We start from the raw sequence: 26205 nt of genomic DNA, 5'->3' as shown, positions 1-26205 counted from the left end.
GGAAAAATATTTTTTATTTCTGGTCTAGAATCAAATCCAGGATTATGAGTTTCATTAATTGTCATGTATCTTTAATCTTTAATTTGTGACAGTTCCTGATTCCTTCCTTGTCTTTAATAATCTTGACATTTTTTAAAGTTCAGGCCATTTTGTTCAGCTCAGGTCATGATCCCAGGGTCCTGGGATAGAGCCCAGCGTTGGGCTCCCTGCTCGGCGGGCAGATTGCTTCTTCCCCCACCCCACCCCCCGCCCCCGCTTGTGCTCGGTGTACTCTCTCTCTCTCTTGCTCTTTCTCTCAAATAAATAAAATCTTTAAAACAAAACAAAACAAAGTTCAGGCCATTTTGTAGAATGTCCCTCACTTTAGGTTTGTCTATGTTTCTTCATGATTAGATGCAAGTTATGCAATTTTGGCAGGAATATGATAGAGATTTTGTGTTCTCAGTGTATCTAATTAATAAAGATTTGCAGTTGATGTTAATTTTGATGACCTGGTTAAGGTTATAACTTCTTCACTGTAAAGTTATTAATTTTCCCTTGGTAATTAATAAGCATTTTGCGGGAAGATTCTTTGAGGTTATGTAAACATCCTGTTCTTCAACAAACTTTCAGTCACTTATTTTATGATTCTTGCTTGAAAAAATTATTACTATGATGATTGCCAAATGGCAATTTTTCCAGTTCCACATTTATTTTACATTTATTAGTTGGTATTTTATTGTAAGGAAGAGTTTTCTCTTTTTATTTATTTGTTAATTCATTTATTTACATAAGCATGGACTTGTAGATTTCTGTTTTATTCATTGGATTTTAACCCACTGTCATTATTGATTTTGATGCTAAAATTGTCAGAGATTTGGCTGTTCAAATCCCATTCAAGCCGGTTCTTGTGTTCTTCTGACATCTCTATTTTATTCTTGGAGTACTTTCTGGTGTAAGATGTTTCAGGCTTATCTTGTTTCTCTTATTCTTACCCAACCATTTCAGTCATTTCAAAAGCAGTTCTCCAGGGAGCCATGGTTCCTTTTAGTAGACAATGCAAGATCTGGGTGCTAGGTGTGGTTATTAATAATGGGATGTCATTGCTTTTAGACCATTTTAGCAGACAGAGCCAGGAAACTCACAAACACATATGCACATACATCTATATCTATTTCTATACCTAGTCATCTATTCATATTAAAACCCATGAGTTTAATATCTTCACCTCCCCTACAATACCACAAGGCTCCTTCTAGTCTTCACTCTTTTTGTATTTGAAATTTCCTTTCTGATGATGAGAAATTTGGCCCCCCATTACCCTCAATATTTAATTATCAGCTCATTCTCCCTTTATATAACTAATACCCTGGCCTCATGGGCCACCGCCTTGGCCCCAACTCCTCCTCACACCCAGTCCTGCTGGCCCCATCAGCCTCCTCCCAGCCTTAAGTCACACAGCTAGAAAGTGGTAGAGCAGGAAAAAAAAAAAAAACCCTGCCAGTTATTTGACAGAGAGCCTTTTATTGGGTCTTCAAGCCTAAGGGAATCTATTTGTGAAAATGCTCCTGTGAAGAGGCACAAGGAAAAGGGGCCCTTGGGCTAATGAGATGAAGATTTAAGCAGGCTGAGTAGCAGTCCTCAGGGATGTCCCTTCTGTGTGAAACTTGGAGAATGAAGGGTGGAGGGAGCCAGATGCTGCCACCTGCCAAGACCCACAGTGAAGGAATTCTCCGAAATTGGTGTGGTTCAGGGTTCAGTCAACTGCCTTCTCCAGCACCACTAATATCCCACTGTGTTTTGTTACTATGTCTAGAACACATTCCATTAAGACAGAAACTTATCACTGTGCTGTATTTGTAAAGAGGGAAATACTGCTTTTATTAGCAGCTTCTTAAATTGAAATTCTAGGAGATGGATGATACTGTCTGTTGTTTTAGTGCTGACTTCATTTCCTGGTCCAGAAGATCAGAAATCTGTTTGTATTTTAGAAAACAGCATGAGGTCCATCTGTTCAGGTCACATTTTCCCACATTAACACAAAGATTTATGGAGTGGTAAACTTACGTAAGAAAAACCAATCGTAGTTACATTATTTGCTGCCGTTTGAATTGACATTATTTTTTTGTTAGCCATGAAAATATAGTAATAAACACACACGTGCACAATAAATTAATTCAAACACCAAGTGTGATAAAGGAATCCTCCTTAGTTTACGTAGTATTTCACCTCTGTTTTGGTTTGCATTCTAGACATCATCCATCCAAATTCTCTCCATGATACTGTTTATCCACAGTTTTGCTTCCAACAGAAGGTACAGACAGACGTACAAGAGCTATATTTGGCTTCCTGGGTGACTATTCCGGTCTGACTGAAATACAGTGTAATGTGGTTTTTTTTTCCCCTCTGATGAAAATAGCTTGATTTCCCCCCGCCACACCCCCCAGTATATGAAATAAACACATACTTAGGTAGAAAATGAAACAAAAAGTAATAAGAAGAAAGTACTGAAAAACGGAAATTCTGCCATCCACAGTATAAATTGTTTTATATTTAAAAAATCATACCACGAATACTCTTTTATACCTTTCTTTTTACTTAACAATGTGACATGAAGTTTTTTTATGTCATCATGTCTACGTATATATTATCTTTTTGGATGACTGCATAATATTGCATTGATGTTTTCATTTTACCAGTCCCCTATTAGAGGGTAATGAGGCTATTTTCAATTTTTTTATTGTGTGAAGAAAGCCATGATGAATATCCTTGCATGCTATCTTTATGTGCTTTACTAGTGATCTCCTTGGGATATATTCCTCCTGGAAATGGCATTGCTGGGTCAAACAGTTCACACATTTAACATTTTGATACATGTTGCTGGTAAAAGTAACTCTTAATAAGATGGATTATATATACAATGCTTGTCCTTCATATACAATGTCCCTGCCAATGATGGGACTTTGCAAAGTCTCTTTTCAACTTTGTAGTAGCATTATATATATGTGTGTATATTCTCTAATTTTAAGGGAGTGATTTTAATAAATCTAGGTATGCACCTTAACCAACCAGGTGTTGTCACGTTTTACTCAAAATATGATTTATGGTTTGGTTTGAAGCAAGATGACATTTGGTCCATTTCTTGTTTTTTCTCATTTGAGTTTAATGAATTATAGTATATGGTATATGTGACTGAGTTGTAATTTCACTGAGTGATGTCTATAGTATGAAGACTCAGTTACGATTAAATGAAACCAAATTTGTAAAATTTTGATCTAATTCATTTGGCATTTCCATAAGTCTTAGCCTCAAGAGGGATTTCAGGCTTGGCTTTCTCATGGATAAACAGCAGCAAGAACAGGGTAAATGTGAGCAGGTGGTGCATGTAGCGTTTCAGGGATTTGAGAGTAGACTCTATTGATCCTCAGTGTTCCTTTTTTTGTTCAGGGACTGGTGCAAGTCCTGGGGGTGGGGGTTGGTAGGCTTCTTTGAACTCACCTGGGCTGTTTGATCCTTTCTCATGAGAATTAGGTAAGGAATAAGCAACCAATCATATTTTAACAAGCATATCAGAACAGCCCTATAATCTGTTTTACATTACATTTAATTAGCATCTAACCTAATTGGTGGCTTAACCATTTATGTACATATAAAAAAGATCATGGAAATAGAAAAGGATCATTTTATTCCTGCCCCTCCCCCTTCTAACAATGGCCCCCAGCCACTCTTAACAGATTCACTCAGCACAACTGATTTTAAAGGTGCTGATTCACTGCTGACTGATTCTGCCTTTTTTTTTAAAGACAGTAGGAAAGTAAGTGGTAGATGATAAATATGTGTTCACTGAGAATGTCATAGTTTATGCAAATTGATAGGTCCACTGCTTCAGAGATTAGAAAAGCTCTTTCCTGGAAAGGGAAGTGTCTATTATAAATGGTGAAAGACTCTTACATTCCAGCAAGTTCTTAGCTGCCAGCTGACATATTCGTCACAGTGTGCCAGAATGGATTTTAAAACGGTACAACATAAATTGCTTTGCTCCAAATCAGGCATCATTGCCTTCACACAAGCCAAATCAACCTGCTTGTTTGAAAACGGCCAAATAAGGCTTTCTTTCAACCTCAGTTAACTTTTTCCTTTCCTGGTGTGCATGGTTCATTACAGTCCACCAAAGTCATCAACCACAATTGAGTACAGGGGAGCCAGGCTCCTCACCTTGATTTTGCCTACACAGCAACAGGCGCAGTTGACCCCAAGGGGATGGCAGGAGAGAATGTTCAGCCTAGCTCTAACCAGACTGATAACTCCCTTCCCAACTTGCCCTTTTCCACCGCTTTCCCTTTTCCACTTTTTCCTTTCATTTAGTTCTTTTTTTTTTTTTCCTTCAGTCTTTGTCCCTCCCACAGCTAGCTGTTGATTCCTAGCGGCTCTCAAAACAGCTGATAACTGCCGACTATCCTTTCACTAACTTTTCGCTGTAGAACTGTCAGCTGAGTCTCCAGCTCACACTTGGGCTAAGCCTCCTGTTTGGTGCATCTCGCCCATTTCTCCTTCCTACCTCTCCCCTCACCCCACGTCCATCCCATCAAATCTGTCTCCTTACTTCACCTCATCTCCACGTCTCTTAGCCGCAATTTTCTCCTCTCCTATAACCCAATCTGGCATAGCCCAGCAAAATCCTCAGGTCTCTCTCCTATTCTCTTGTATCCCAGCTTAGCTCAACTCTTCCCAGCTCCCTTGCTCCTCGCAGCCTGGCCTACTCAGCATCCGATATTCACTGCCTTTCTTAGATCAACTAAGCAGCCTTCATCCCCAGCCCAGCCTGCTGTGCCGCAGGCTGCAGCCTGGCTCAGCCCTATCAAAGCAGCCCTGACCCACACCCTCTTGGGCAGCTTCTGCTTTTCAGCCCAGAATAAGGATTCTTTCTCACCTAAGTATCCCTCTTTTAAGCTTATGTTAGCTAACATGCTGAGGAGCTTATCATTCAGCCTATGTGCCCCAAATCTCTTCTAGCCTGGAATGGGCGCACTGTCGTGCAGTTCCGGTGCTGTTGTGCATTTATTAGCACTGCAGGCAATGACCCTCACAGAGGATGTTACCTCATTGACCTGTCATCAGCAAAGTACAGTGATGATGGTGGATTTGGACTTATTCTTCCACATTCCTCCCTTGATTTTTCTAAGCAAGAAGATGAATTTGTGAGATGGTTAGCAGGGTCAGGAGGTGCAGTCAATGGCTATAGAAATGAAAGCTAGCTATTGCTACAGTAATACAGAATTGAACCCTATCCCAGGGCTGGACTAACAGGGTCAGAGCACCAATACCAGATTTTAGACTTGGCGTAAATTATTTTCCCTCAAGAACAAGATGCTTATGAGTAGGGTGAAAGACTTCATATCCTACTAATTTTTGAGCCAAGATGTTTCTTACTGGTCAGTAATGTGAACATAAAAGTCAGAATTCATCCCTAGCAACCCCCCAAATAACATTTTCAGGGTAAATACCCAAGAGTTTCCACCTACAATCATGTCTACAAATCATGGGGGTAAAACTCAAGTTTATAGCCAATTTAAAGTCCATTCTAAAATTATAACAGGGTTGCTGGAAGGGATGTGGGCAGGGGATGGGCTAAATGGGTGATGGGTATTAAGGAGGGCACTTATTGTGATGGGCACTGGGTGTTATATGTAAGTGATGAATCACTAAATTCTACTCCTGAAACTAATATTACACTATATGTTAAGTAACTATTTTTAAATAAAAACTTAAAACACTATAAAAAATAAAATTGTATTCTTTGACTCCAAAAAATCAAAATTGTGGAAGATAATCTCTTTTGGCTAGTATAAATGAAAAGTACTAAGTAATTAAGCAATCATATTTAACACCATTTAATAAAATGTCGTATTACTCTGGTAAATATTTGGATGATGACTTTGAAGTGTTTTGAAATAAATGAAGATAGAACCCTTATTTCATAAAGCTATGTCTAATATATTAATATTTATTACTCTTTATTTTTATTTATTCATGAGAGACAGAGAGAGAGAGAGAGAGAGGCAGAGAGAGAAGTAGGCTTCCCGCAGAGCAGGGAGCCCGATGCGGGACTCGATCCCAGGACTCTGGGATCATGACCTGAGCCGAAGGCAGACGCTTAACCATCTGAGCCACCCAGGCGCCCAGTATTTATTACTCTTAAGAGAATTCAAAGTATAGCTTATTCTAGCCACCAAAACATTTTGAGAATGGAAAAAAATGGTAACACCAATAATTTTTTGTCTTTTATATTCCAAATACTCAATGCCACCCTTCAGTAAATACCCTCACTCCATTCATTCAGTCTGATTTTATTGCCATTTTCTTATCTCTTTCTTGCTGGAGAGTTCAGGATCAGCTTCAAATGACAAGGAGATATGAAAAATGAGGTTCAAGGGCTTTCCTATTTTTAGATTGAAAATTCTTTGATGATGTAACACAAATGAAAGTTCTCTCAACCCAAGAAATTTGCAGAGATGCTGACCCCTGTCACAGGTGAATACTTGCTGGTTTATTCTGACAATTCTGGGGCCAACAGAGACTTCAGGGGCAGCCCACATCAGGATGGGTTCCTCAGGGATCTGGAACCAGTGTCTCCAGCTCAGAGAGTCAAAATTGCAGCTGAGTGACAAAGATAACGGTCTAAGAACCATCTCAAAGGTGAAATCAGAACAGAAATAGGAGAATGAACAGCATAACTTATGAGAACTGATAGCATGATGGGAAAAAGTTCAAGGAGCAGCTGTAGAATGCAGTTCAGGACTGAGCTTTGTTTTGTTCTATCAACATTTATTAAATGTGTTTTATGTGCCAGGAACATAAATATGAATGAGAACTCTCTTGTCTTCATGGAACTCACAGGCCACAAGGGAGATTCTGACTTTGGCGTGACCCTTTAGATGGTGTCTGAGTCTATTGAAGGAGTGGACATCGCAGATTAAAGGAGCCACCTTAGGCTGTGCACAAACCAGAAAACTTGGGATGTGTTGACAAGTCCTGCCCAGCATGAATGTGTGAGGAGGTGGAGTCATACTGTGGCAGCTCCCCAATTCTCCGTGGCTCTGAGTCTTCTCAGAAAAAGCACTTTAAAAATTAGAGGTCTCAGTGATTTTTAATACTTGTCCTTTGTCCTGGAATTTGCTAGCTGGGCCTAGATGAAGATTTGAGTAGAAGTGTTTGGGAGAGTAGACAGAGTGTGCAAGGGAGTTATAAGAAAACAAATTGCCTTGATAATTGCATTTCCAGAGAGCTATCTAAGTAATCACATAAAATTTAAAAGGTCCCCAGTAGAAAATGGCTTGAAGGAATTATTCAGATTCTATTCTAATTAGCAGCCCTAAGTCCTCGTTTACCACAATTGACATGTATTTCTTCAGTATGAGCTCAAAGTGCTGTCTACTCATCTTTAAGGAAATCTTATGTTATTATTACCCTAGACTGCCAACCAATTCTGGTTGATTCTTTCAAAAGTCTACTCTAGTTTTCTTGATAAATTGTAGGCTATTTTCCCCAAACAACAACTACACGAGGAGCAAAATGTAGGCAAATTGTCTGCTATGAATTACTGTTATACACCATCCTATCCCATCAATAAAAGAATTAAGAGCAACTTAAGGAATTATCTTCAGTTTTTGATTCATTAGACCAGCATTGTATGAATACTTTTCCATAAATTTCAAAATATTAATGCTTTATTAGAATCTGTATTAAAATAATATTGTGACAAGCAGAGTAGGCAGGAAAGGTTCCTTGATTGGTGGGATTCAATTTTAAATATTACATGGTACACTAATGTATCTGTGTATCTGTTTAGTTACAGATAACAAAAATCACTCTACCTCTTTGAATCAGAAAGATATAATACAAGAAATCAGAAGTTTCCAAAATCATAAGAAGAGCTGGAGGAACAGATTTCAAGTTGGGCCTCCAGGCATACTTCCTTGAATGCATGAATTTTTTATCCTTTAAAAAATTCCTAATCTAGCAATTCATAAACTGTGTATAATAACCTTCTTGCTATAGACACAGCAGAGAGGAAAAGAAGTCTTTCTTCTATGCTAATGTCAAAATCTCCACAGTATTTGACTAATAGGAAGAAAGCAAGCTAGTATTTATTGAGCACCTGCTATGTACTTTTGATCTGTATTTTCATTAAATCCATGTTAATAACCCTTTCAAGTTGGTAATATCAACCGATATTGCAGATGGAGAAACTAAGGTTTAGAAAGGCTAAGTGATGTATGCACAGGTAGAAAATGATGGAGGCAGAATTAAAATTCAGATCTGCTGCCTCCTGAATTGGTTAAATTTATTGTCCAGTATTGGTTATTAATCCAAAATCCTATTTGATGGCATCCAACCAAAGTTCTGATTCAATATTTAATAACTATATCCACCAGGCCAGTTAGCTCAGCCATTAAGAGATGCTTTATAATTCACTTTTTTTCTAGATGATCCATGAGGATGTGGTTCTTAAAAGCAGACATTTCAAACAGTATTTCAGGGGCAGGCAAGCCAGCAAGTAGTTTCTATCTTAGGCAAAAATACTCTTGTCCATGTCACTTGAACTTTGTAGTCTTATCCAACATTTTTCTAGACCTTAAGAAGATCAAAAATTATTTTCTAGGAACACTCATGGTTTTACATGCAGGCAGTTCTTTTGTCCATATTTGTACTAAGCATGTGGGTCTTCTAAGAATACAAATCTGATCTTTAGACATTCACAGAATGATGGCGTATGAGTTTTCTGTTCGCTGCTATAACAAATTACCACAAACTTGATGGCTTAAAACAACAGGAGTATTATGTTACAATTCTGTAAGTCAGAGGTCCAGTATAGATATCACATGGTGTTGGCAGGGTGTATTCTTTTCTGCAGACTCTAGGGAAGGATCCATTTCCTTGCCTTTCAGAGGCTGTCCACCTTCCTGGGTTTATGATCCCCTTCTGTCTTCCATACTAGCAACAGCAGGTTGAGTTCTCACATTGCATCACTCTGACCTTGCTTCTGTTGTCACATCTCCTCTGACTTTTCTGTCTCTGTCTTCCACTTTTAATCACTTGTGATTACATTAGGCCCAATCAGATAATCCAGGAAAGTCTCCCTATTTTAAGGTCATTTGATTTGAAGCTTAATTCCATTTGCAACCTTAATTCCCCTTAGTCATATAAGGTAATGTATTGACCGCTTCTGGGAATTAGGATGTGGATATTTTGGTGGGGGTGTATGGGGGAGGCATTATTCTGCCTACCATGAATGATTACTTTGCATTGTAGTATAGAAGAAAGGGCTTGGGAAGGCAGACCTGGATCTGAATTTTGTCCATACCATCAACTGGTTATGTCACTCACTAACTGGCAAGTCACCCAAACTCTCAGAACCTATTTCCTCATATGTAAAATGGAGATTATAATACCTACTGCACAGAGTTCTTTTCTACCTTTAAATGAGGAAACACAGTTCTTAGTCATGCCTGGCACAGAGATGGGGCTAAATAAATATAGCTATCATTATAATTAGAGAATCTAGAGCCATATTCAGGGCCAAATAATCCAAAAGAGTATGTCCCAAGTGCATGGAAGCATCTGTGCTTGGTATTTCCTGTGGTTTCATTTTTCCTTTAACTCTAATTGATGGTTGCCTAAAATCCTTTCAAAACCAAACAGTGTATCGATCCTAAATAAACACACAAAATATGAATGAAGACGCACTTTATTTTACTTTTAGTCTCAGCTAGTTTCTCTCCATAAGTGATGTTCTGAATGGAGAACAAAGAGACAAACATGAATAGTCTTGATTTATCTCCTATTTTTTTTTTTTTTTTACAATTTTCCCCTGGCCACCAAAACCCATTTCTTCATTTATATTCAGTGGGAAAACTTCAAAATTTTTATCTGTTCATTTTCACATATGTGGCTTTTCCCATGATGGTTATGGATCTATCCCTGCACAAAGGATCAGTGGCAGCTGGTCATCCCATTTGTGTTTTAGCTCTCAGAAAGCTAATGAGTGACCTATTGTGTTCAAAGCCCTTATTAACTAGCCATTAAAGATGATGTTATAGAATATTTAGTGACATGGAAAAATATTTGCAATGTATTGATAAATAGAATGGGGAAGTTATAAACTGGGATATGGTGTTTGATGCCATTTTTGGAAAAAAATATTCACAAATAGAAAAAGGCTTGGAAGGATCAGTAGTTATCTCTGGGTGGTAGAATTATGAATGGTTTTTATTTTATTTGTTTGCTTTCCCACATTTCTGAATTTTTCTATAATAAAAATATATTGCTTTTGTACCAGGAATAAACAAAAAATAATTTTTTATGTAGAGATCTGATGGTGGTAGATAGCTCCTGAGTCAGAAGCTTATTCTGAGCAGGCCTAGGGAAACTTGATAAGGGACTGCTGTGACTTTGTGGTGGTGGGGTTCACCTGACTTGGCCAATTTGTGAGGTGTGCACTGGGAAGCAGGGACATAGCAGTTAAGTTCAGCCTGGAAATGCTGAGATATGTATCTCCAGCACCCTTCCTCTTTGATTGACAGTGGTTTAATTAAGAAAAGGAGATACACATTACTTAAGGAACACCTCCAGTTAAGTCTGAGAAATTTAGTATTAAAAGAAATATGGGAGATCTATCAGCAGAAATAGAGCCAGAGGTAGAGATGCTAAATAAACAAATTCTCTTTTTTAAAAAATTTTTTATTGTTATGTTAATCACCATACATTACATCATTAGTTTTTGATGTAGTGTTCCATGATTCATTGTTCGTGCATAACACCCAGTGCTCCATGGAGAACGTGCCCTCCTTAACACCCATCACCAGGCTAACCCATCCCCCCACCCCCCTCCCCTCTAGAACCCTCAGTCTCTCAGAGCCCATCGTCTCTAAACAAATTCTCTTAATAGCCAATCTGCACACTATAATGTTTTATTATTGAAATATTATTAAGGACTTTAAAGTGTTTTAGTGGATAAGTTTCCTTACTTGAGTTATTTGAGCCATTTAAATTCGTTTATATTATTACTTAATTTTGTTCCTAACAAAATTTGCTTCATTAAAAAAATAGTCCATTCATTCATTCAACAAACACTTACTGAACACCTGTCTCATGCCAAACACTGTGCTAGGTGCTGAAGATATAAAAATTGATAATACCTAATTTTAATACCTGTGGGGTGAAAACTCTCACAGGTTTAGAGGGAGAGAAAGACAAAAACACAGTTATAGTTCAAAGCAATAAATTCTATGATCAAAGGTATAATGAAAGAATGAGGGTGGGCATCTAACTTAGATGGAGATAAGAGGTAGGCCTAGGGAAATTTTCCAGAGAAGGTGATATTTAATCTGAGCCTTGAAGAATGCGCAGGAATTTACGAGGTGAAAAAGCAGGAAAAGAGTATTCCATAAAGAAGGAATAGCATATGTAAAAACCCAGAGGCATGCAATACCATGACATTTTGGAAGAGTTTCCTATAGTTTGAAATAGCCAGAACTTTTGTGCATGTGGAGGACAAGAAGAGGATGAGGCTGTGATAATTCATTTTATGTGTCAACTTGGCTGGTTGAAGACTATTCTACATGTTTCTGTGAAGGGGTCTTTGGATGAGATTTACACTTAAATCCCTGGAATTGAGTAAAACAGATTGCTTTCCATAATGTGGGTGGGCCTCAACAAATCAGATGAAGGCCTTGAAAGAAAAGACTAATATCTGCTGAGAAGAAGGGAATTCAGATGTTTAGAGTTTGAACCGCAGCTCTTCCCTAGGCTTCCAGCCTGCTGGCCTACACTGAAGATATTGGTTTTGTCAGGCACCACAGTCACATGAATCAATTCCTTAAAATAAATCTCTGAATATGTATATAGGCATACTTCATTTATTGCACATTGCTTTAGTGTGCTTCACAGACAGTGCATTTTTTACTAATTGAGGGTTTGTGGCAACCTTGTGTTTATTGGTGTCATTTTTTCCCACAACATTTGCTCATTTCATGTCTGTGTCACATTTTGGTAATTTTCACAATATTTCAGACTTTTTTATTATTGATATATTTGTTATGATGATCTGTGATCAGTGATTTTTGATGCTACTATTGTAACAGTTTTGGGGTTCCATGAACCATGTCCATAGAAGATGGCAAACTTAATCAATAAATATTGTATGGGTTCTGATTGCTCCATTGACTAGCCGTTCCCCCATCTTTCTCTCTCTCCTCAGGCCTCCTTATTCCCTGAGATACAATATTAAAATTAGGCTAATTAATAACCCCACAATGGCCTGTAAGTGTTCATGTGAAAGGAAGAGTCACATGTCTCTTACTTTAAATTAAAGGCTATAAGTGATTAAGCTTAATGAGGAAGGCCTGTTGAAAGCCAAGATAGGTTGTAAGCTAGGCCCCTTGTGCCAAAAAGTTAGCCAAATGATGAATGCCGAGGAAAAGTTCTTGAAGGAAATTAAAAGAGATATTCCAGGGAACACACAAATGATAACAAAGCAAGACAGCCTTATTGCTGATATGGGATAATGTTTTAGTGGTCTTGATAGAAGATCCAAACCAGTCATAACATTCCCTTAAGCCAAAGCCTATCCACAGCAAAGCCCTGACTCTCCTCAATTCTGTGAAGGCTGAGAGAGGTGAGGAAGCTACTTTCAAAAGAAAATCTTGAAACTAGCAGAAGTGGGTTAATGAGGTTTAAGGAAAGAAGCCATCTCCATAACATAAAAGTGCAAGGTGAAGCAGCAAGTGCTGTTGTAGAAGCTGCAGCAAATTATCCAGAAGATCTTAAGGAGGTGGCTGCACTAAACAACAGATTTTCATTGTAGATAAAAACAGCCTTCTATTGGAAGAAGATTCCATCTAGGACTTTCATAGCTAGAGAGGAGAAGTCAATGCCTGGCTTCAGAGCTTCAAAGGACAGAGTGACCCTCTTGTTAGGGGCCAATGCAGCTGGTGACTAAGTTGAAGCCAATGCTCATTTACCACTCCAAAAATCCTAGAGCCCTTAAGAATTATGCTAAATTTATTCTGCCTGTGTCCTCTAAATGGAACAGCAAAGCCTGGACAACAGTACATCTGTTTACAACATGGTTTATGGAATATTTTAAGTCCACTATTGAGAGCTACTGCTCAGAAAAAAAGATTCCCTTCAAAATATTACTGCTCATTGACAATGTACCTAGTCACCCAAGAGCTCTGATGAAGATGTATAAGATTAATGTTGTTTTCATGCCTGCTAACACAACATCCATTTTGAAGCCCATGGATCAAGGAGTAATTTCAACTTTCAAGTCTTACTATTTAAGAAATACATTTCAAGGAGCACCTGGGTGGCTCAGTCAGTTAAACATCTGCCTTCAGCTCAGGTCATGATCTCAGGGTCGTGGGATTGAGCCCGCATTGGGCTCCCTGCTCAGCAGGGAGTGTGCTTCTCCCTCTCCCTCTGCTCCTCCCCCCCCCCACTCGAGCTCTCTCTCTCTCAAATAAATTTTAAAAATCTTAAAAAAAAAAGAAATACATTTCATAGGGCTATAGGTGACATACATAGTGATTTCTCTGGGCAAGTAAATTGAAGTGCTTCAGAGGATTTGCTATTTTATTATTTATTAATTTTTTAAAAAAGATTTTATTTATTATTTGAGAAAGAGAGATAGCTAGAGAGAGCACGAGTGGGAAGGAGGGGGAGAAGCAGGCTCCCTGCTAAGCAGGGAGCCCAATGCAAGGCTGGATCCCAGGACCCTGGGACCATGACCTGAGCCGAAGACAGATACTTAACCAACTGAGCCACCCAGGCGCCCTGAGATTTGCCATTTTAGATGCCATTAAGAACATTTGTGATTCATGGGAAAAGGTTAAAATAACAACATTTACAGGAGTTTGGAAGAAGTTGATTCTAACCCCCATGGATGACTTTGAGGGGTTCAAGACTTCAGTGGAGGAAGTTAACTACAAATGTGTAGAAATAGCAAGAGAACTAGAATTAGAAGTGGAGCCTAAAGATGTGATGGAATTACTGCAATCTCATGATAAAACTAATGGATGAGGAGTTGCTTTATAAGGATGAGCAAAGTAGTGGTTTCTTGAAATTGCATCTACTACTGATGAAGGTGTTGTGAAGATTGTTGAAATGGCAACAAAGGATTTAGAGTATTGTATAAACTTAGCTGATAAAACAGTGGCAGGGTTTGAGGGGATTGACTCCAATTTTGTTTTTTGGGGTTTCAAGTTTTTTTTTTTAAAAGATTTTATTTATTTATTTGACAGAAAGAGTACAAGTAGGCGGAGCAGCAGAGGGAGGGAAAGAAGCATGCTCCCCACTGAGCAGGGAGCCTAATGTGGGGCTCGATCCCAGGACCCTGTGATCATTACCTGAGCCGAAGGCAGACGCTTAAATGACTGAGCCACCCAGTGCGCCTTGACTCCAATTTTGAAAGAAGTTCTACTGTGGATAAAATGCTTATCAGACAGCATCACATGCTACAGAGAAATCATTTGTGAAAGGAAGAGCCAACCGATGTGGCAAACTTCATTGTCTAATTTTAAGAAATTGCCCCAGCCAACCCAAACTTCAACAACCACCATCTGATCTATCAGCAGCCCTCAACTTCGAGACAAAACCCTCCACCAGTAAAAAGATTATGACTTGCTGAAAGCTCACATGATGATTAGAATTTCTTGACAATAAAATATTTTAAAATTAATGGAATGTACATTTTTAAAGACATAACACTATTGCATACTTAATAGACTACAGTACAGTGTAAACATAACTTTTATATGCACCAGGAAACCAAAAAATTCATTTGACTTGCTTTATAGCGGTATTTGCTTTATTGTGGTGGTCTGGAACTGAACCCGCAATTTCTCTGAGGTATGCCTGTATATGCATATCCTATTGATTCTGTTTCTCTGGAGAAGTTTCACTAAAACAGAGGATAAAGGCAGAAAATAGGGAAAATTCTTCTGAACATTTCTGTAGTTTTAATTATCAAGGGAAACAAGGTTTTCAGTTACCTAAGACTACCAATGACTGAGCAGATACTAAGAGAGATACTAAGAGATACTATCTGGGCCTATAAGATCCTATAGAGATGTCAGTATTCTTTTTTCTTTTTCTTTTTTATTGAAGTATAATTGACATACAATATCATATTAGTTTCAGGTGTACACCATAGTGGTTTGATAGTTTAAACATTACAAATTGATCCTCACATCTAGTTACCATCTGTCACCATACAAAGTTATTACAATATTATTGACTATATTCCCTATGCTGTAATCTTCATCCTCATGACTTATTTTATAGCTGGAAGGGAGCATGACACCCCCAACTTTGTTCTTCTTTCTCAAGTTTGCTTTTGCTATTTGAGATATCAGTAGTTTTTTTTTTTTAATTAATTAATTAATTTGTCAGAGCGAGTGAGAGCACAAGCAGATGGAACGACAGGCAGAAGGAGAAGCAGGCTCCCTGCTGAGCAGGGAGCCCAATGTGGGACTCGATCCCAGGACCCTGGGATCATGACCTGAGCCGAAGGCAGATGCTTAACCGACTGAGCCACCTAGGCATTCCCGGGATGTCAGTAGTCTTAACATCATTCCCTATTCTTTTCCATGTCTCCCTCTTGGTTTTGAAATATTCTGTCCACAAACATTTATTGAGTGCCAGTATGTTCCAGGTACTGTGTTAGGGGCTGAGGATAAAATGGTGAGAAAGTCTCCTATCAAGAAGTGTGCCATCTGGTGTGAAAGACAGGATATAAACAAATGAATTCAGGGACAGTGGGGGCACAAAGATGGGAGAGGCCAAGGAAGAGTGCAAAGGAGGAAGTAATGCTTGAGTACACCACTAAAGCACAAATGTGAGCTCAACAGAGAGACAAGGACAAAAAGGGGGAGGACCAGGTCATTCCAGACAGATAGAATAATGTGAAAGGAAAACTAAAATATATTGAGCACTTGCTAGATGCCAGATACGAAATGTTTTGTGTGTATTAACTGATTTATTTATTTATTTATTTATTTTAAAAGATTTTATTTATTTATTTGAGAGAGACAGAGAGACAGAGAGAGAGAGACAGCCAGCAGGGGGAGGGGCAGATGGAGAGGGAAAGGCAGAGAATCTCAAGCAGACCCGGTACTGAGCATGGAGCCTGACGTGGGGCTCAATCCCACAACCCTGAGATCACGACCCGAGCTGAAACCAAGAGTCGGACACCCAACCAACTGAGCCACCCAGGCACCCCTGTTTTAACTGATTTAGTAGTCTCATTCTACCCTATGAGGTAATATTATCATTATCGCAATTTTATAGAAGAGGAAATAGGCAAAGAAGTTACACAAATTTAATAAGTTCTGTAGCTAAGATTCAAATCCAGGCGGTCTGGCTTCAGTATTCATTTTGTTTTGTTTTGTTTTGTTTTAAATTTCCAGCTCTGTGCTACTCTGTCTTCTTCAGTCATGCAGCAGTGCATGGAATTGTTAAATCTTAAAGCCGGAAGGGCCCTTAGATAATCTATTAGGTGGTTCTTACACAAGAAAATTATACATTAGGATTACTAGGGAGGTTTTAAAAAATACCAGTGCCTAGCATTGCCTCCCCCTCTCCCCCAAGCCACGCAGGAGAAACCACAACTCTGCCCCCCACCCTTTTTTATTTTTATTTATTTTTTAAAGATTTTATTTATTTATTTGAGAGAGAGAATGAGATAGAGAGAGAGAGCATGAGAGGGGGGAGGGTCAGAGGAGAAGCAGACTCCCTGCTGACAGCAGGGAGCCCGATGCGGGACTCGATCCTGGGACTCCGGGATCATGACCTGAGCCGAAGGCAGTCGCTTAACCAACTGAGCCACCCAGGTGCCCCTCCCACCCCTTTTTAAAACTTAAAACTTGTGGTAAAATATGCATAACACAAAAATTACCATATTAGCCTTGTTTAAGTGTATAATTCAATGCCATTAATTACATTCACAATGTTGTGCAACCATTACTACTATTTCCAAACCATTTTCCTTACCCCAAACAGAAACTCTATAACTATTAAGCATAATTTCCCATCTCCTCTCCTCCCAGTACCTGGTAAGTTCTAATCTATTTCCTCTTTTTATGAATTTGCCTATTCTAAATACCTCATTTAAGTGGAATTATACAACAGCTGTCCTTTTGTGTCTGGCTTATTTAATTAGCATAATGCCTTCAAGGTTTGTCCATGTTGTAGTATATATTGGAACTTCATTTGTTTTTATGGCTGAATAATATTTAATTGTATGAATATACCACATTTTCTTTATTCATTCATCTGTTGAGGCACATAGGTTGTCCTCCCCTACTCCCAACCCCTGCTCACCAAACACATACTGGAGGAACCACTACTTTTTCTTTAGAGAGGGGTAGAGAGAGCGAGAAAGAAAGGAGGAGGGGGGAGAGGGAGAGGGACAGAGAGAATCCCAAGCAGGTTTCATACCCAGCATGGAGCATGATGTAGGGCTCATCTCACAACCCTGAGATCATGACCTGAGCCTGAGCTGAAATCAAGAGTTGGACGCTTAACCAACTGAGCCACCCAGGCACCCAGGAACCACTACTTTCTAAAACTTAATGCTGTCATACACAAAGAGATTAAATGACAAGAGGAGGCAGAGGCTGAGTACCAAGTGGCACAGGGAAAAGTCCCAGAGGAGTGAAAATGTGTACAATTAGTTTGGATGGCAGGAAGCCAGGTTTTAGGGTGAGATTCTCAGTGGCAGGAGTGGTCATGTGATTGAGATTTTTCTCCTACTTCCTATACAGGTATTTTGTCATCATCACCCCTATTACCTGTCAGAGAACTTATGATTTCAGGAAAATGAAAATAGTTTTGGCTATTCTGAAAGCAGAATGTGATTCTGACAGTGATAATGCTTCGTTTAAGGCAATGAAATAAATATTTTTTGTGATCATTTGCATGAGTAAGTGGTAGCTACTCCTGGGCTAGAATGTCAGAGCTCCTGTGGGGGATGGGAGTAAAGTTGAGAAGGTAAAGTAGGGAAAGAGGGAGGGGATTGGGAAGAGGAAAGGAAAGAAAAGTAGGGCGGAGAGATTAATTTAGGGTACTGTGTTACAAAGTTCTAGACAACCCCTGGAAGAAATTCTTTTCAACAATAGAACCTACTGACCTGCTCCACATTGCCTACCTGATGCCCTTCACATAGAGTGTGTTCAATAATGTCTATCAAATTAATTTCCTAAAGTGAATACTTTCTTTTATCTCCTTTTAAGTTCTGTCAGTTTAAAGTGAGGTAGGCAATTGGCTTTCTCCAAATTTTGAATGTTCCACCCCTCCCTAGTGCTCCCCTACTCCTAAGCCTCCTAAGGTTTCACTTCCTCACAAAGCTGAGTTGGCCCATATTTAGTGCTTAGCACATTATCTGTAAAATGTAAATATCAATATGTCCGGCTATTGATGGTATTGCTACTATTTTCTTCATCTTTCCTTCTGTTTTCACTGGATTTTAGAGCTATTAGTTTTGCCTTTCTTTATTCTATTTGATTTCCTATTCTTGCTTTTTATCCTATTTCTGATTGTTTCTGTTAGAGTGCTGAAAATATTGTCGTGATGTCTGGCTAAATCAAGGTCTTCTTTGTCTCCTTAGTCTCTTTCTGATAGCTCATTGCAAGAATGCTTTAATCTAAGTGTTACAAAAGGGGAAATGATTATTTGCCTTATATTTTTTTCCTAAGAGAGATGTAAATGGACTGTTCTTTGTCAAGCAATAATCTGATGCAATATGAGTGATATTTTTATTGAAAGTTCTGTGATTACATATGGTATATATGTCCTAAGTAATACATCTGACTTAAAATGATTCTGTCCAGAATTTGCTCTGAAATTTCATTTTTTATTTTTATAGAGGTCATATCATATTCAGTTGGCTTACCATAGGAGACTACTAGACTGTATGTCTCTTTTATTATTTATTTTTCTGTCAAATTTGCCTATGACGGGTTCCTATATATACATAACCTAAGTATTTGATTGAAGTGCCATTAGCTTTTCCTGTAGTCCCTCTTTTATTATCTTCATCAACTGTTCAGTTTCATGATTTGATTATATACTTGGTTCATTTTGATTATTTGCCACTTAGATGCAACATGAATATTATCACACCTTCTAAGAAAGGGAAACATTTAATTCCTCATGATAAATTCTTCACTTCCTAAGTGTGCCTGATACAAGATAGGACATGTCCTTTACCTTCTACTCTGTTATTTCTCACTTATTATCAATATTCCTGTCTTTCAAACTCTATTAGTTTACTTAAGAAGTGATTTTCTAGTTAGAGAGGTGAGAGTTTAGAAGCAAGTTCTTTTTCCTCTAAAGCAGTGTACCTTTACACAAAGATACAGGCTCAAAGAATATTAATAAAGTACAAGCAAACTTAAATGCTGCCTTTAGTCCTTCCTGATCTTTAGGAGTTGCAGTGGGGAAGAAAGAAGAATCCCTATTCAAAGAGGAGTGTCAAGGGTTATGCCAGCCAGGGCTTAGCCTAAAGATGGGTAGAATCATGCTGATAGCCTTTGGAGCGTTAGAATGTGGGCCCCTTTTCATCAACTTGGAGGGAAGAATGGCTTCTCTCAGCAGGTCTCAGGAGGTATATTTAACAGTACAGACCCTGTGCATGTCCTGATGTCTCATGATATCCTGGAAAGGTGGTTGTTGTGTCCTCCCTTTTAGGTGATCAATTAGGTGAAGTCTTTTCATTTTCACTCAGGGACAAGACTGTCCAAGCAAATTGGGGTAATAAGGTATCTTAGGGCTAGACTGCTCGGGTATAAGGTAGTAACCTATCAGTTCTTTATATTTATTTAAAAGCCAATTTTATTTATAAGTTTTAACTATCACGTTAGTACTTACATTTAAACCACTATATTATAATCAAATTGTAGTAGCCAGATTTATAGCTAAGACTTTTTTTAAAAAAAGATTTTATTTATTTATTTGAGAAAGAGAGACAGAGAGAGCACCAGTGGGAAGGGGGAGGGGCAGAAGGAGAGGGACAAGCAGACTCCCCAATGAGTGGGGAGCCTGATGCAGGGCTCAATTCCAGGACCCCGAGATCATGACCTGAGCTGAAGTCAGATGCCTAACTGACTGAGCCACCCAGTCACCCCTATAGCTAAGACTTTTCACCACTATAGGGATCATTCTGGTAACTAAAGAAAGAAACTCACTATCAAGTAGCATTTGCTTTAGGTATCATGAGGGGATTGTCCCATGGATTCCTACCAAGACAGTAGGCTAGTCAGTGTTAAGTTTCTCAGCCTTAGGAGAGAATTGATCATGGGCTTCGTGTTGTAGAATGTAGCTTAGGAAACAGTGCCTCTTTTGGACAAAAATATTGTTTTCAGGCTTGCCACACTGAATTGTCCCCATTGTTCAAGCAGACACCAAATTATGTGTCCTTTTAATCCATTTGTGTTGAGCATTTCAGGTTGGTACATTTGTAGCCAGGCAGGCTGGTCCTCTGGTCCTATTGTTTCATATTCCCTCTACTCAGCTGAGTTGTTCTACACAACTGAAATGTACACTTCTGCCTTGGAGGGCACCTTCTCACATAAATCTTTGTTAGAGGAGCTTGGATCCGTGAGATTAGTTTAGACTCTTTGTCTCTGTGAGGAAGAAGTAGAATTGGTGCATTGGTCAGAACAACTCTGAACAGGGGGTAGAAAGTTGTGATCACTGAACTGCACAGTGGTCTTGCATGGGATATATCAAAATACTAAAAGTGTGAAATCATTAAAAAGACAAACTGATTTTGAAGAGAGCTGAATCAAAGGATCTCAATAATTACCATTTAAAACTCTTAAAATAGACATGATTATTACTCTCGTTGGTGGCAGAGCCAGAACTCAAAACCAACATTTCTGACTTTTAAATTTATTATCTCTAGAAAAAAATTTTTTTCTCCTCTATACTTGATAAATTGTTACATATGCGTACAGTTAATTCAGGTATCCTTTTCACCTGGAAACTTGCTAAGACTCCCCCATGTTTGGGTTAGATGCCCTTTGTATGTGCTCGAGCCACTCCTTGAATTTCATGTAGATTGCATTATAAACTTATTAAAATATTAAATTTTGACTTTGTCTCTTCCATAGTTTGTGAGCTCTATGAGTGCAGGGACCATGCCTGTTTTATCTTCATATTTATAGAGCCTAGCGTGGTGCTGGGCTTATGGTACCTCAATTAATATTTATTGAAATGAACATACATTGACTTACACGTGCAAAAATGAAGAACTAGTTAGGATTTCAGGTTCTGTTTAAGAACTGTATTCATGAAACCTGAAATTAAATGAAAACTAGAGAGACTGAAGAAGATTTTTATGTATCTCTTTAGTATAAGATTATTTTTGAATCAGTGGGGCACAATATAATATTAATAGTGCTTAGAAATACCTGGAATATATCTGTCATAGACTAATCCATTGACAGAAAAGAACAGAAATTGCACAGTGCAAATAATAGTTTAAAGTATGCAGTTGGACTAGGATTAAATATACTAATGTATGCCTAACAGGATGTAGAATAAAACTTTTCTCTTACTTTGGAATGAGCATCCATGATTCTAAAATGAAGGGCAAAATGTACCCCTTTCCTTTCCTTTCTCCTTTCCCCTTCCTTTCCCTTCCCTTTCCTTTCCTTCCTGCCCTCCTTCCTTCCCCCCCTTCCTCCTTCTTCCCTTCCCTTCCCTCCTTCCTTCCTTTCTTTTTTATTAAGTAGGCTCCACGCCCAGTGTGGAGCCCAACACAGGGCTTGAACTCATGACCCTGAGATGGAGACCCCAGTAGAGATCATTGAACTGACTGAGCCGCCCTGGTGCCCCAAAATGTTCCACTTTCTAAAGCCCATCAATTAGGGCCAGAAATAAGAGGCCTTTCACTTTAACTATCACTGAGATCACTATTCCTTCCCATTCCTTAAAATACTGGGAAGCACAGTGGGGTATTCTAGTTATCTACTGTAGGTAACAAATCATTCTAAAGCTGAGTAGCTTAAAACAACAATTATTTTATTATCTATCGTAGTTTCTGTAGATCAGGAATTTGGGAAGGACTGGGCGGGGAGATTCTGACTCAGGGTCTCTTATATACTTGAAGTCAGCTGGGTGGCTACAGTTGGAGCAGTTGGAGGGGGTTGGCCGGGAATTTCTCTCTTTATATAGTCTCAGGACTACATAAGGACTACCATGTGGTTTCTCTACATGGGCTAGTTTGAGCTTCCTCATACCTTGGTAGCCTCAGAGCAGTCAGACTGCTTATCTGTTGGCTCAGAGCTCCAAGCTAAAGTATTGCAGCTAGGAAGGCATAGCTATATCACTTTTTATGACCTAGCCTCAGAAGTCACAATATGTCACTTCTGTCATACTCTATTGGTTGAAACCATCACAAAAGCCTACCTACTTTTAATGTGAGGGAATATAGACTCCACCTCTCTATTTAATAATGTTAAATTCACATTTAAAAAAATCCCAAACATGAAGTATGGGAGATACTAGATTTGTGGTTCTCTTTGGAAAATACAGTCTGTTACAGCAATCATATTATCTGTTATGGGTCGTTGGTTTAAGAAAAATGTTACGCTTTTTCCTGATGGGAGAAAGGAGAGGCAAGTCCCCCCTTCTAGCTGTGAAGATTACCAGATCATTATGTGCAATGATTGAGTGTGCCTTCTCATTCTCCATTTGGAAGTCTGTTTAGACACACATTTTAATTTGCCCTTTGCTTGCCTGAACAAAGAGAAATAAAATTGGAGAGAAGGGGGCAGCGGCAAATGGTCCGTACACTCACTGGAGTGGTAAGGATATGTGAGTTTCCTGGGACCAAGTGGATACTGTTGGTGCCTGCCCAAGAGAGCTGTCCAACAAGGAAGAGGACCAAACAACAAAAATCTGTGGGCCATAAGCCCTATGGCAGGAGGTGCTCTCACATCAGGGATTTATGCACTAGGGGGGCCCTACAAAATTTACCCAAGATAGCCTGCATTTGGATACCTACAACCTAGAGAGTATCAGTGATCTATCAGAGTTAACAGAGAAACAAAGACAACAATGAAGGAGTGATTTCCAACATGTTATCAGAGTGAGGTCCAGAACCAGTAAGAGATTTATTACAAGGAATTGGCTAATATAATTGTGGGGGCTAGATAAAAGAGTCTGAAGTATTTAGGGCAGGCAGCCAGGAAGAGAAGATCAAGAGCATGTTGGAACCCCATAAGCACAGGTTGAAGCTTCTTGCCCACAAGCGGTAAGGAGAAGATCATGAGCAGGCTGGAACTCCAAGGGCATCAACTGTTTGGAATCTCCAAGCTCAAGAAAGGCCTAAGCCCTCTTTTATTTTTATTTTTTTAAGATTTTATTTATTTATTTGACAGAGAGAGACACAGCAAGAGAGGGAACAGAAGCAGGGGGAGAGGGAGAGGGAGAGGGAGAAGCAGGCTTCCCGCTGAGCAGGGAGACCGATGCGGGGCTCTATCCCAGGAACCTGGGACCATGACCTGAGCTTAAAGACTGAGCCACCCTGGTGTCCCAGGCCTAAGCCCTCTTTCAAAGGGCTTACCCAATCAGGTCAGGCCCATACAGAATAGACTTTATTTTGATTAACCTAAAGCCAACTGATTAGGGACTTTTTTTTTTTTTTTTTTTAGAGAGAGAGAGGGCATGTGTGAGTGGTGGGGGTTGGGGGGTGGGGCAGAGGGAGCAGGAGAGAGACTCTTAAGTAGGCTCCATGCCCAGTGTAGAGCTGGACGCTGGCTCAATCTCATGACCCTGAGATCATGACTTGAGCTGAAATCAAGAGTTGGAGGCTTAACCAACTGAGCCACACAGATGCCTCTGATTGAGGACTTTTATCACATCTGCAAAATGCCTCCACAGCAACACCTATATTAATGTTTGATTAAATAACTGGGGAATGTAGTTCAGCCCAGCCAAGTTTCTACATCAAAAAGCCATCACGCAACAACAGCAAATATAAAACATGCATCCCTTTCCTTTTCCTTCTTCCCTGTGCCAATACACCAGGGGAGCTGGAGCCTAGAATAGAGAGATGGAGGAGGTGTCCCAGAGGCAGACTACATCGCCCTCCCACAGACTCCAAAGGGAGGGAATGAGAGGAGTAAAATGGCAGACCACATCCTCTCCCTATCCATGTCCCTGGAGCTACAAATCTGGCCTGCAATTGGAAATGGGAAAGCTTTGAATGGATATAAGACAAAATTTTAACAATGGATAGCACATCAGAAGTTATGGGTTCTAACAGAGATGTCAGCAAGACGCTGACTAGCAAGGAAAGGAGATTTAACATAGTAAATTTGGGTACAATGACTAGAGACGAAACTCAGCACTGAGTTGAGACACCTAAATAACAAAATGATTAGAGGCGCCTGGGTAGCTCACTCAGTTAAGTGTCTGCCTTTGGCTCAGGTCATGATGCCGGGGTCCTGGGATCAAGCCCTGCATTGGGCTCCCTGATCAGCGGGGAGCCTGCTACTCCCTTTCCCTCCCGCTCCACCTGCTTGCGCTCTCTCTCTCTCCCTCCCTCTGTGAAATGGATAAATAAAATCTTTAAACAATTAAAAAAATGATTAGATTACAAAATTAGAACTACTGCAGATGTTAGACAAGGAAGAAAAAAAATAAATGGGGAAGCTTAAGGGAAGTTTTTTGTTTTGAATCTTTAAAAGACAGATTAAAGTGATAGTGGTATAACATAGATGGACTTTAAGAGAGAAAGATTGGGGCTAGTTAGGATGCTATTGAAATATTCTAAATAGGAATTAACAATAACCTGATCCAGAATTACAAAGGTAAAATGGAATTGGAGAAGGAAAAATCTGAGAAATATTTCAAAGACAAGAACAATAAGATTGATGACCAAATAGAAGTGTGACAGCAGAAAGGATAATTCAGAGTATTCCTTGGTTTCTAACTTGGGGAACTGGAGAAATGGTGGTATTGCAAACATAAATTCAGTGAGGTATTGAGGAGAAAATCACTTTAAGTTAGGGAAGGAAAATCTATTTGGGAGACCAAGACATTCAATTTGGGATTATTGAAGCTGAAGTCACAATTTGATACAAATTGGAATAAAAAAACATCAGACTAGCTTGATAGTAATATGTAGGAAGGACTGCAAGGGGGAGGTCCAGGTTAGGAAAATGAAGAATTTGGAGGCACAGGTGGTGTTTTTTAAAAATGATTTCTTCCACCTGAAGATAGTGTCATTTAGAAGAAAAAAGAGTAAAGAGGAATGAAACAGTTGGCTACCCAGATGGTGTCAAAGAACTAAGTAGGATTTGATTTCTAGACCATGGTTTAAGATCCTGGAACTGGTGAGTTTTTGGCAAGGACAGGAAGTATGTCATAAGGACAAAAAAAAAAAAGGTTTACTTTTTAAAATTTTTTTTTCAGAGGGGAGGGGAAGAATCAAAGAAGAAATTGTTCTTAGAAAAAAAGAACAAACAGGAAAGAGAACTGAGTGAACAAATACAAGTCTTGGAGAAAGAATAACAACGTAGAAGATACCCAGTGTTTCAAGAAAGGTGAAAGGTGAAAGAAAGGAAGCTGAATTCTTGTTTTTACTGAGAGTTCATGATATGCCAGTACTGTGGCAAATTCTTTATATGCATTATCTCATTTAATCCTTACAACAAGCTTTTTCCCCACTTAACAAAATGTCATGGACATTTGTGTCAATAAAGATCTGCATCATCATTTTTAATGGATTAGTACAGCATAGTATTCCATTGTATGAAGGGTCATTGTGGTAAGCTACGGTGAACCCTCTTACTCATTTTTTCTACACTTTTTTGTATGCTCTTTTTCTTAACAGATGAACATCTTGTTTTAGTTTGTAATTTCATTTTTTGAACAATATTGTGATTCAAAAATAAAAATACAAAAATGTATATAGTATAAATGTTTTCTTCCACTCTTGTTCCCTGTTCCACCCTAACAATTATTAGTTTATTTTGTATCTTTCCATAATTCCTTTATGTTATATAGGCATATATAAAAATATATTATTTTTTCCTTTTTTTAAAACACACAAGTGATCATATCTTTAGGATAAAATCTTAGAAGTGATATTGCTAAATTAAAGGGTAGTTTCAGTTAAAATCCTAAAATATATTGACCAATTGCTTATCAGAA

General features: G+C 38.9%; 1 protein-coding gene across 2 annotated transcripts in view; it reads left to right on the top strand.

Annotated features, from left to right (window-relative positions):
- The window catches only part of SLC35G2 (solute carrier family 35 member G2), a 39050-nt gene that overhangs the window by 10858 nt on the left and 1987 nt on the right, over nucleotides 1-26205 (top strand). The window contains exon 1 of one of the 2 annotated variants that reach the window (XM_036080957.1): nucleotides 25465-25602. The exons of the other annotated variant lie outside the window; for it this stretch is intronic. The gene's annotated coding sequence lies outside the window, so the exon portion shown is untranslated. Of the gene's footprint in view, nucleotides 1-25464; nucleotides 25603-26205 lie in introns of those variants that run through there. 2 annotated transcript variants of the gene reach the window in all.

The sequence above is a fragment of the Halichoerus grypus genome, chromosome 1 (assembly GCF_964656455.1).
Source record: "Halichoerus grypus chromosome 1, mHalGry1.hap1.1, whole genome shotgun sequence".
In the NCBI taxonomy this organism is placed as follows: domain Eukaryota; kingdom Metazoa; phylum Chordata; class Mammalia; order Carnivora; family Phocidae; genus Halichoerus; species Halichoerus grypus.
Note: the sequence above shows the minus strand (reverse complement) of the source record. Positions and strands in the feature narration are given on the sequence as shown.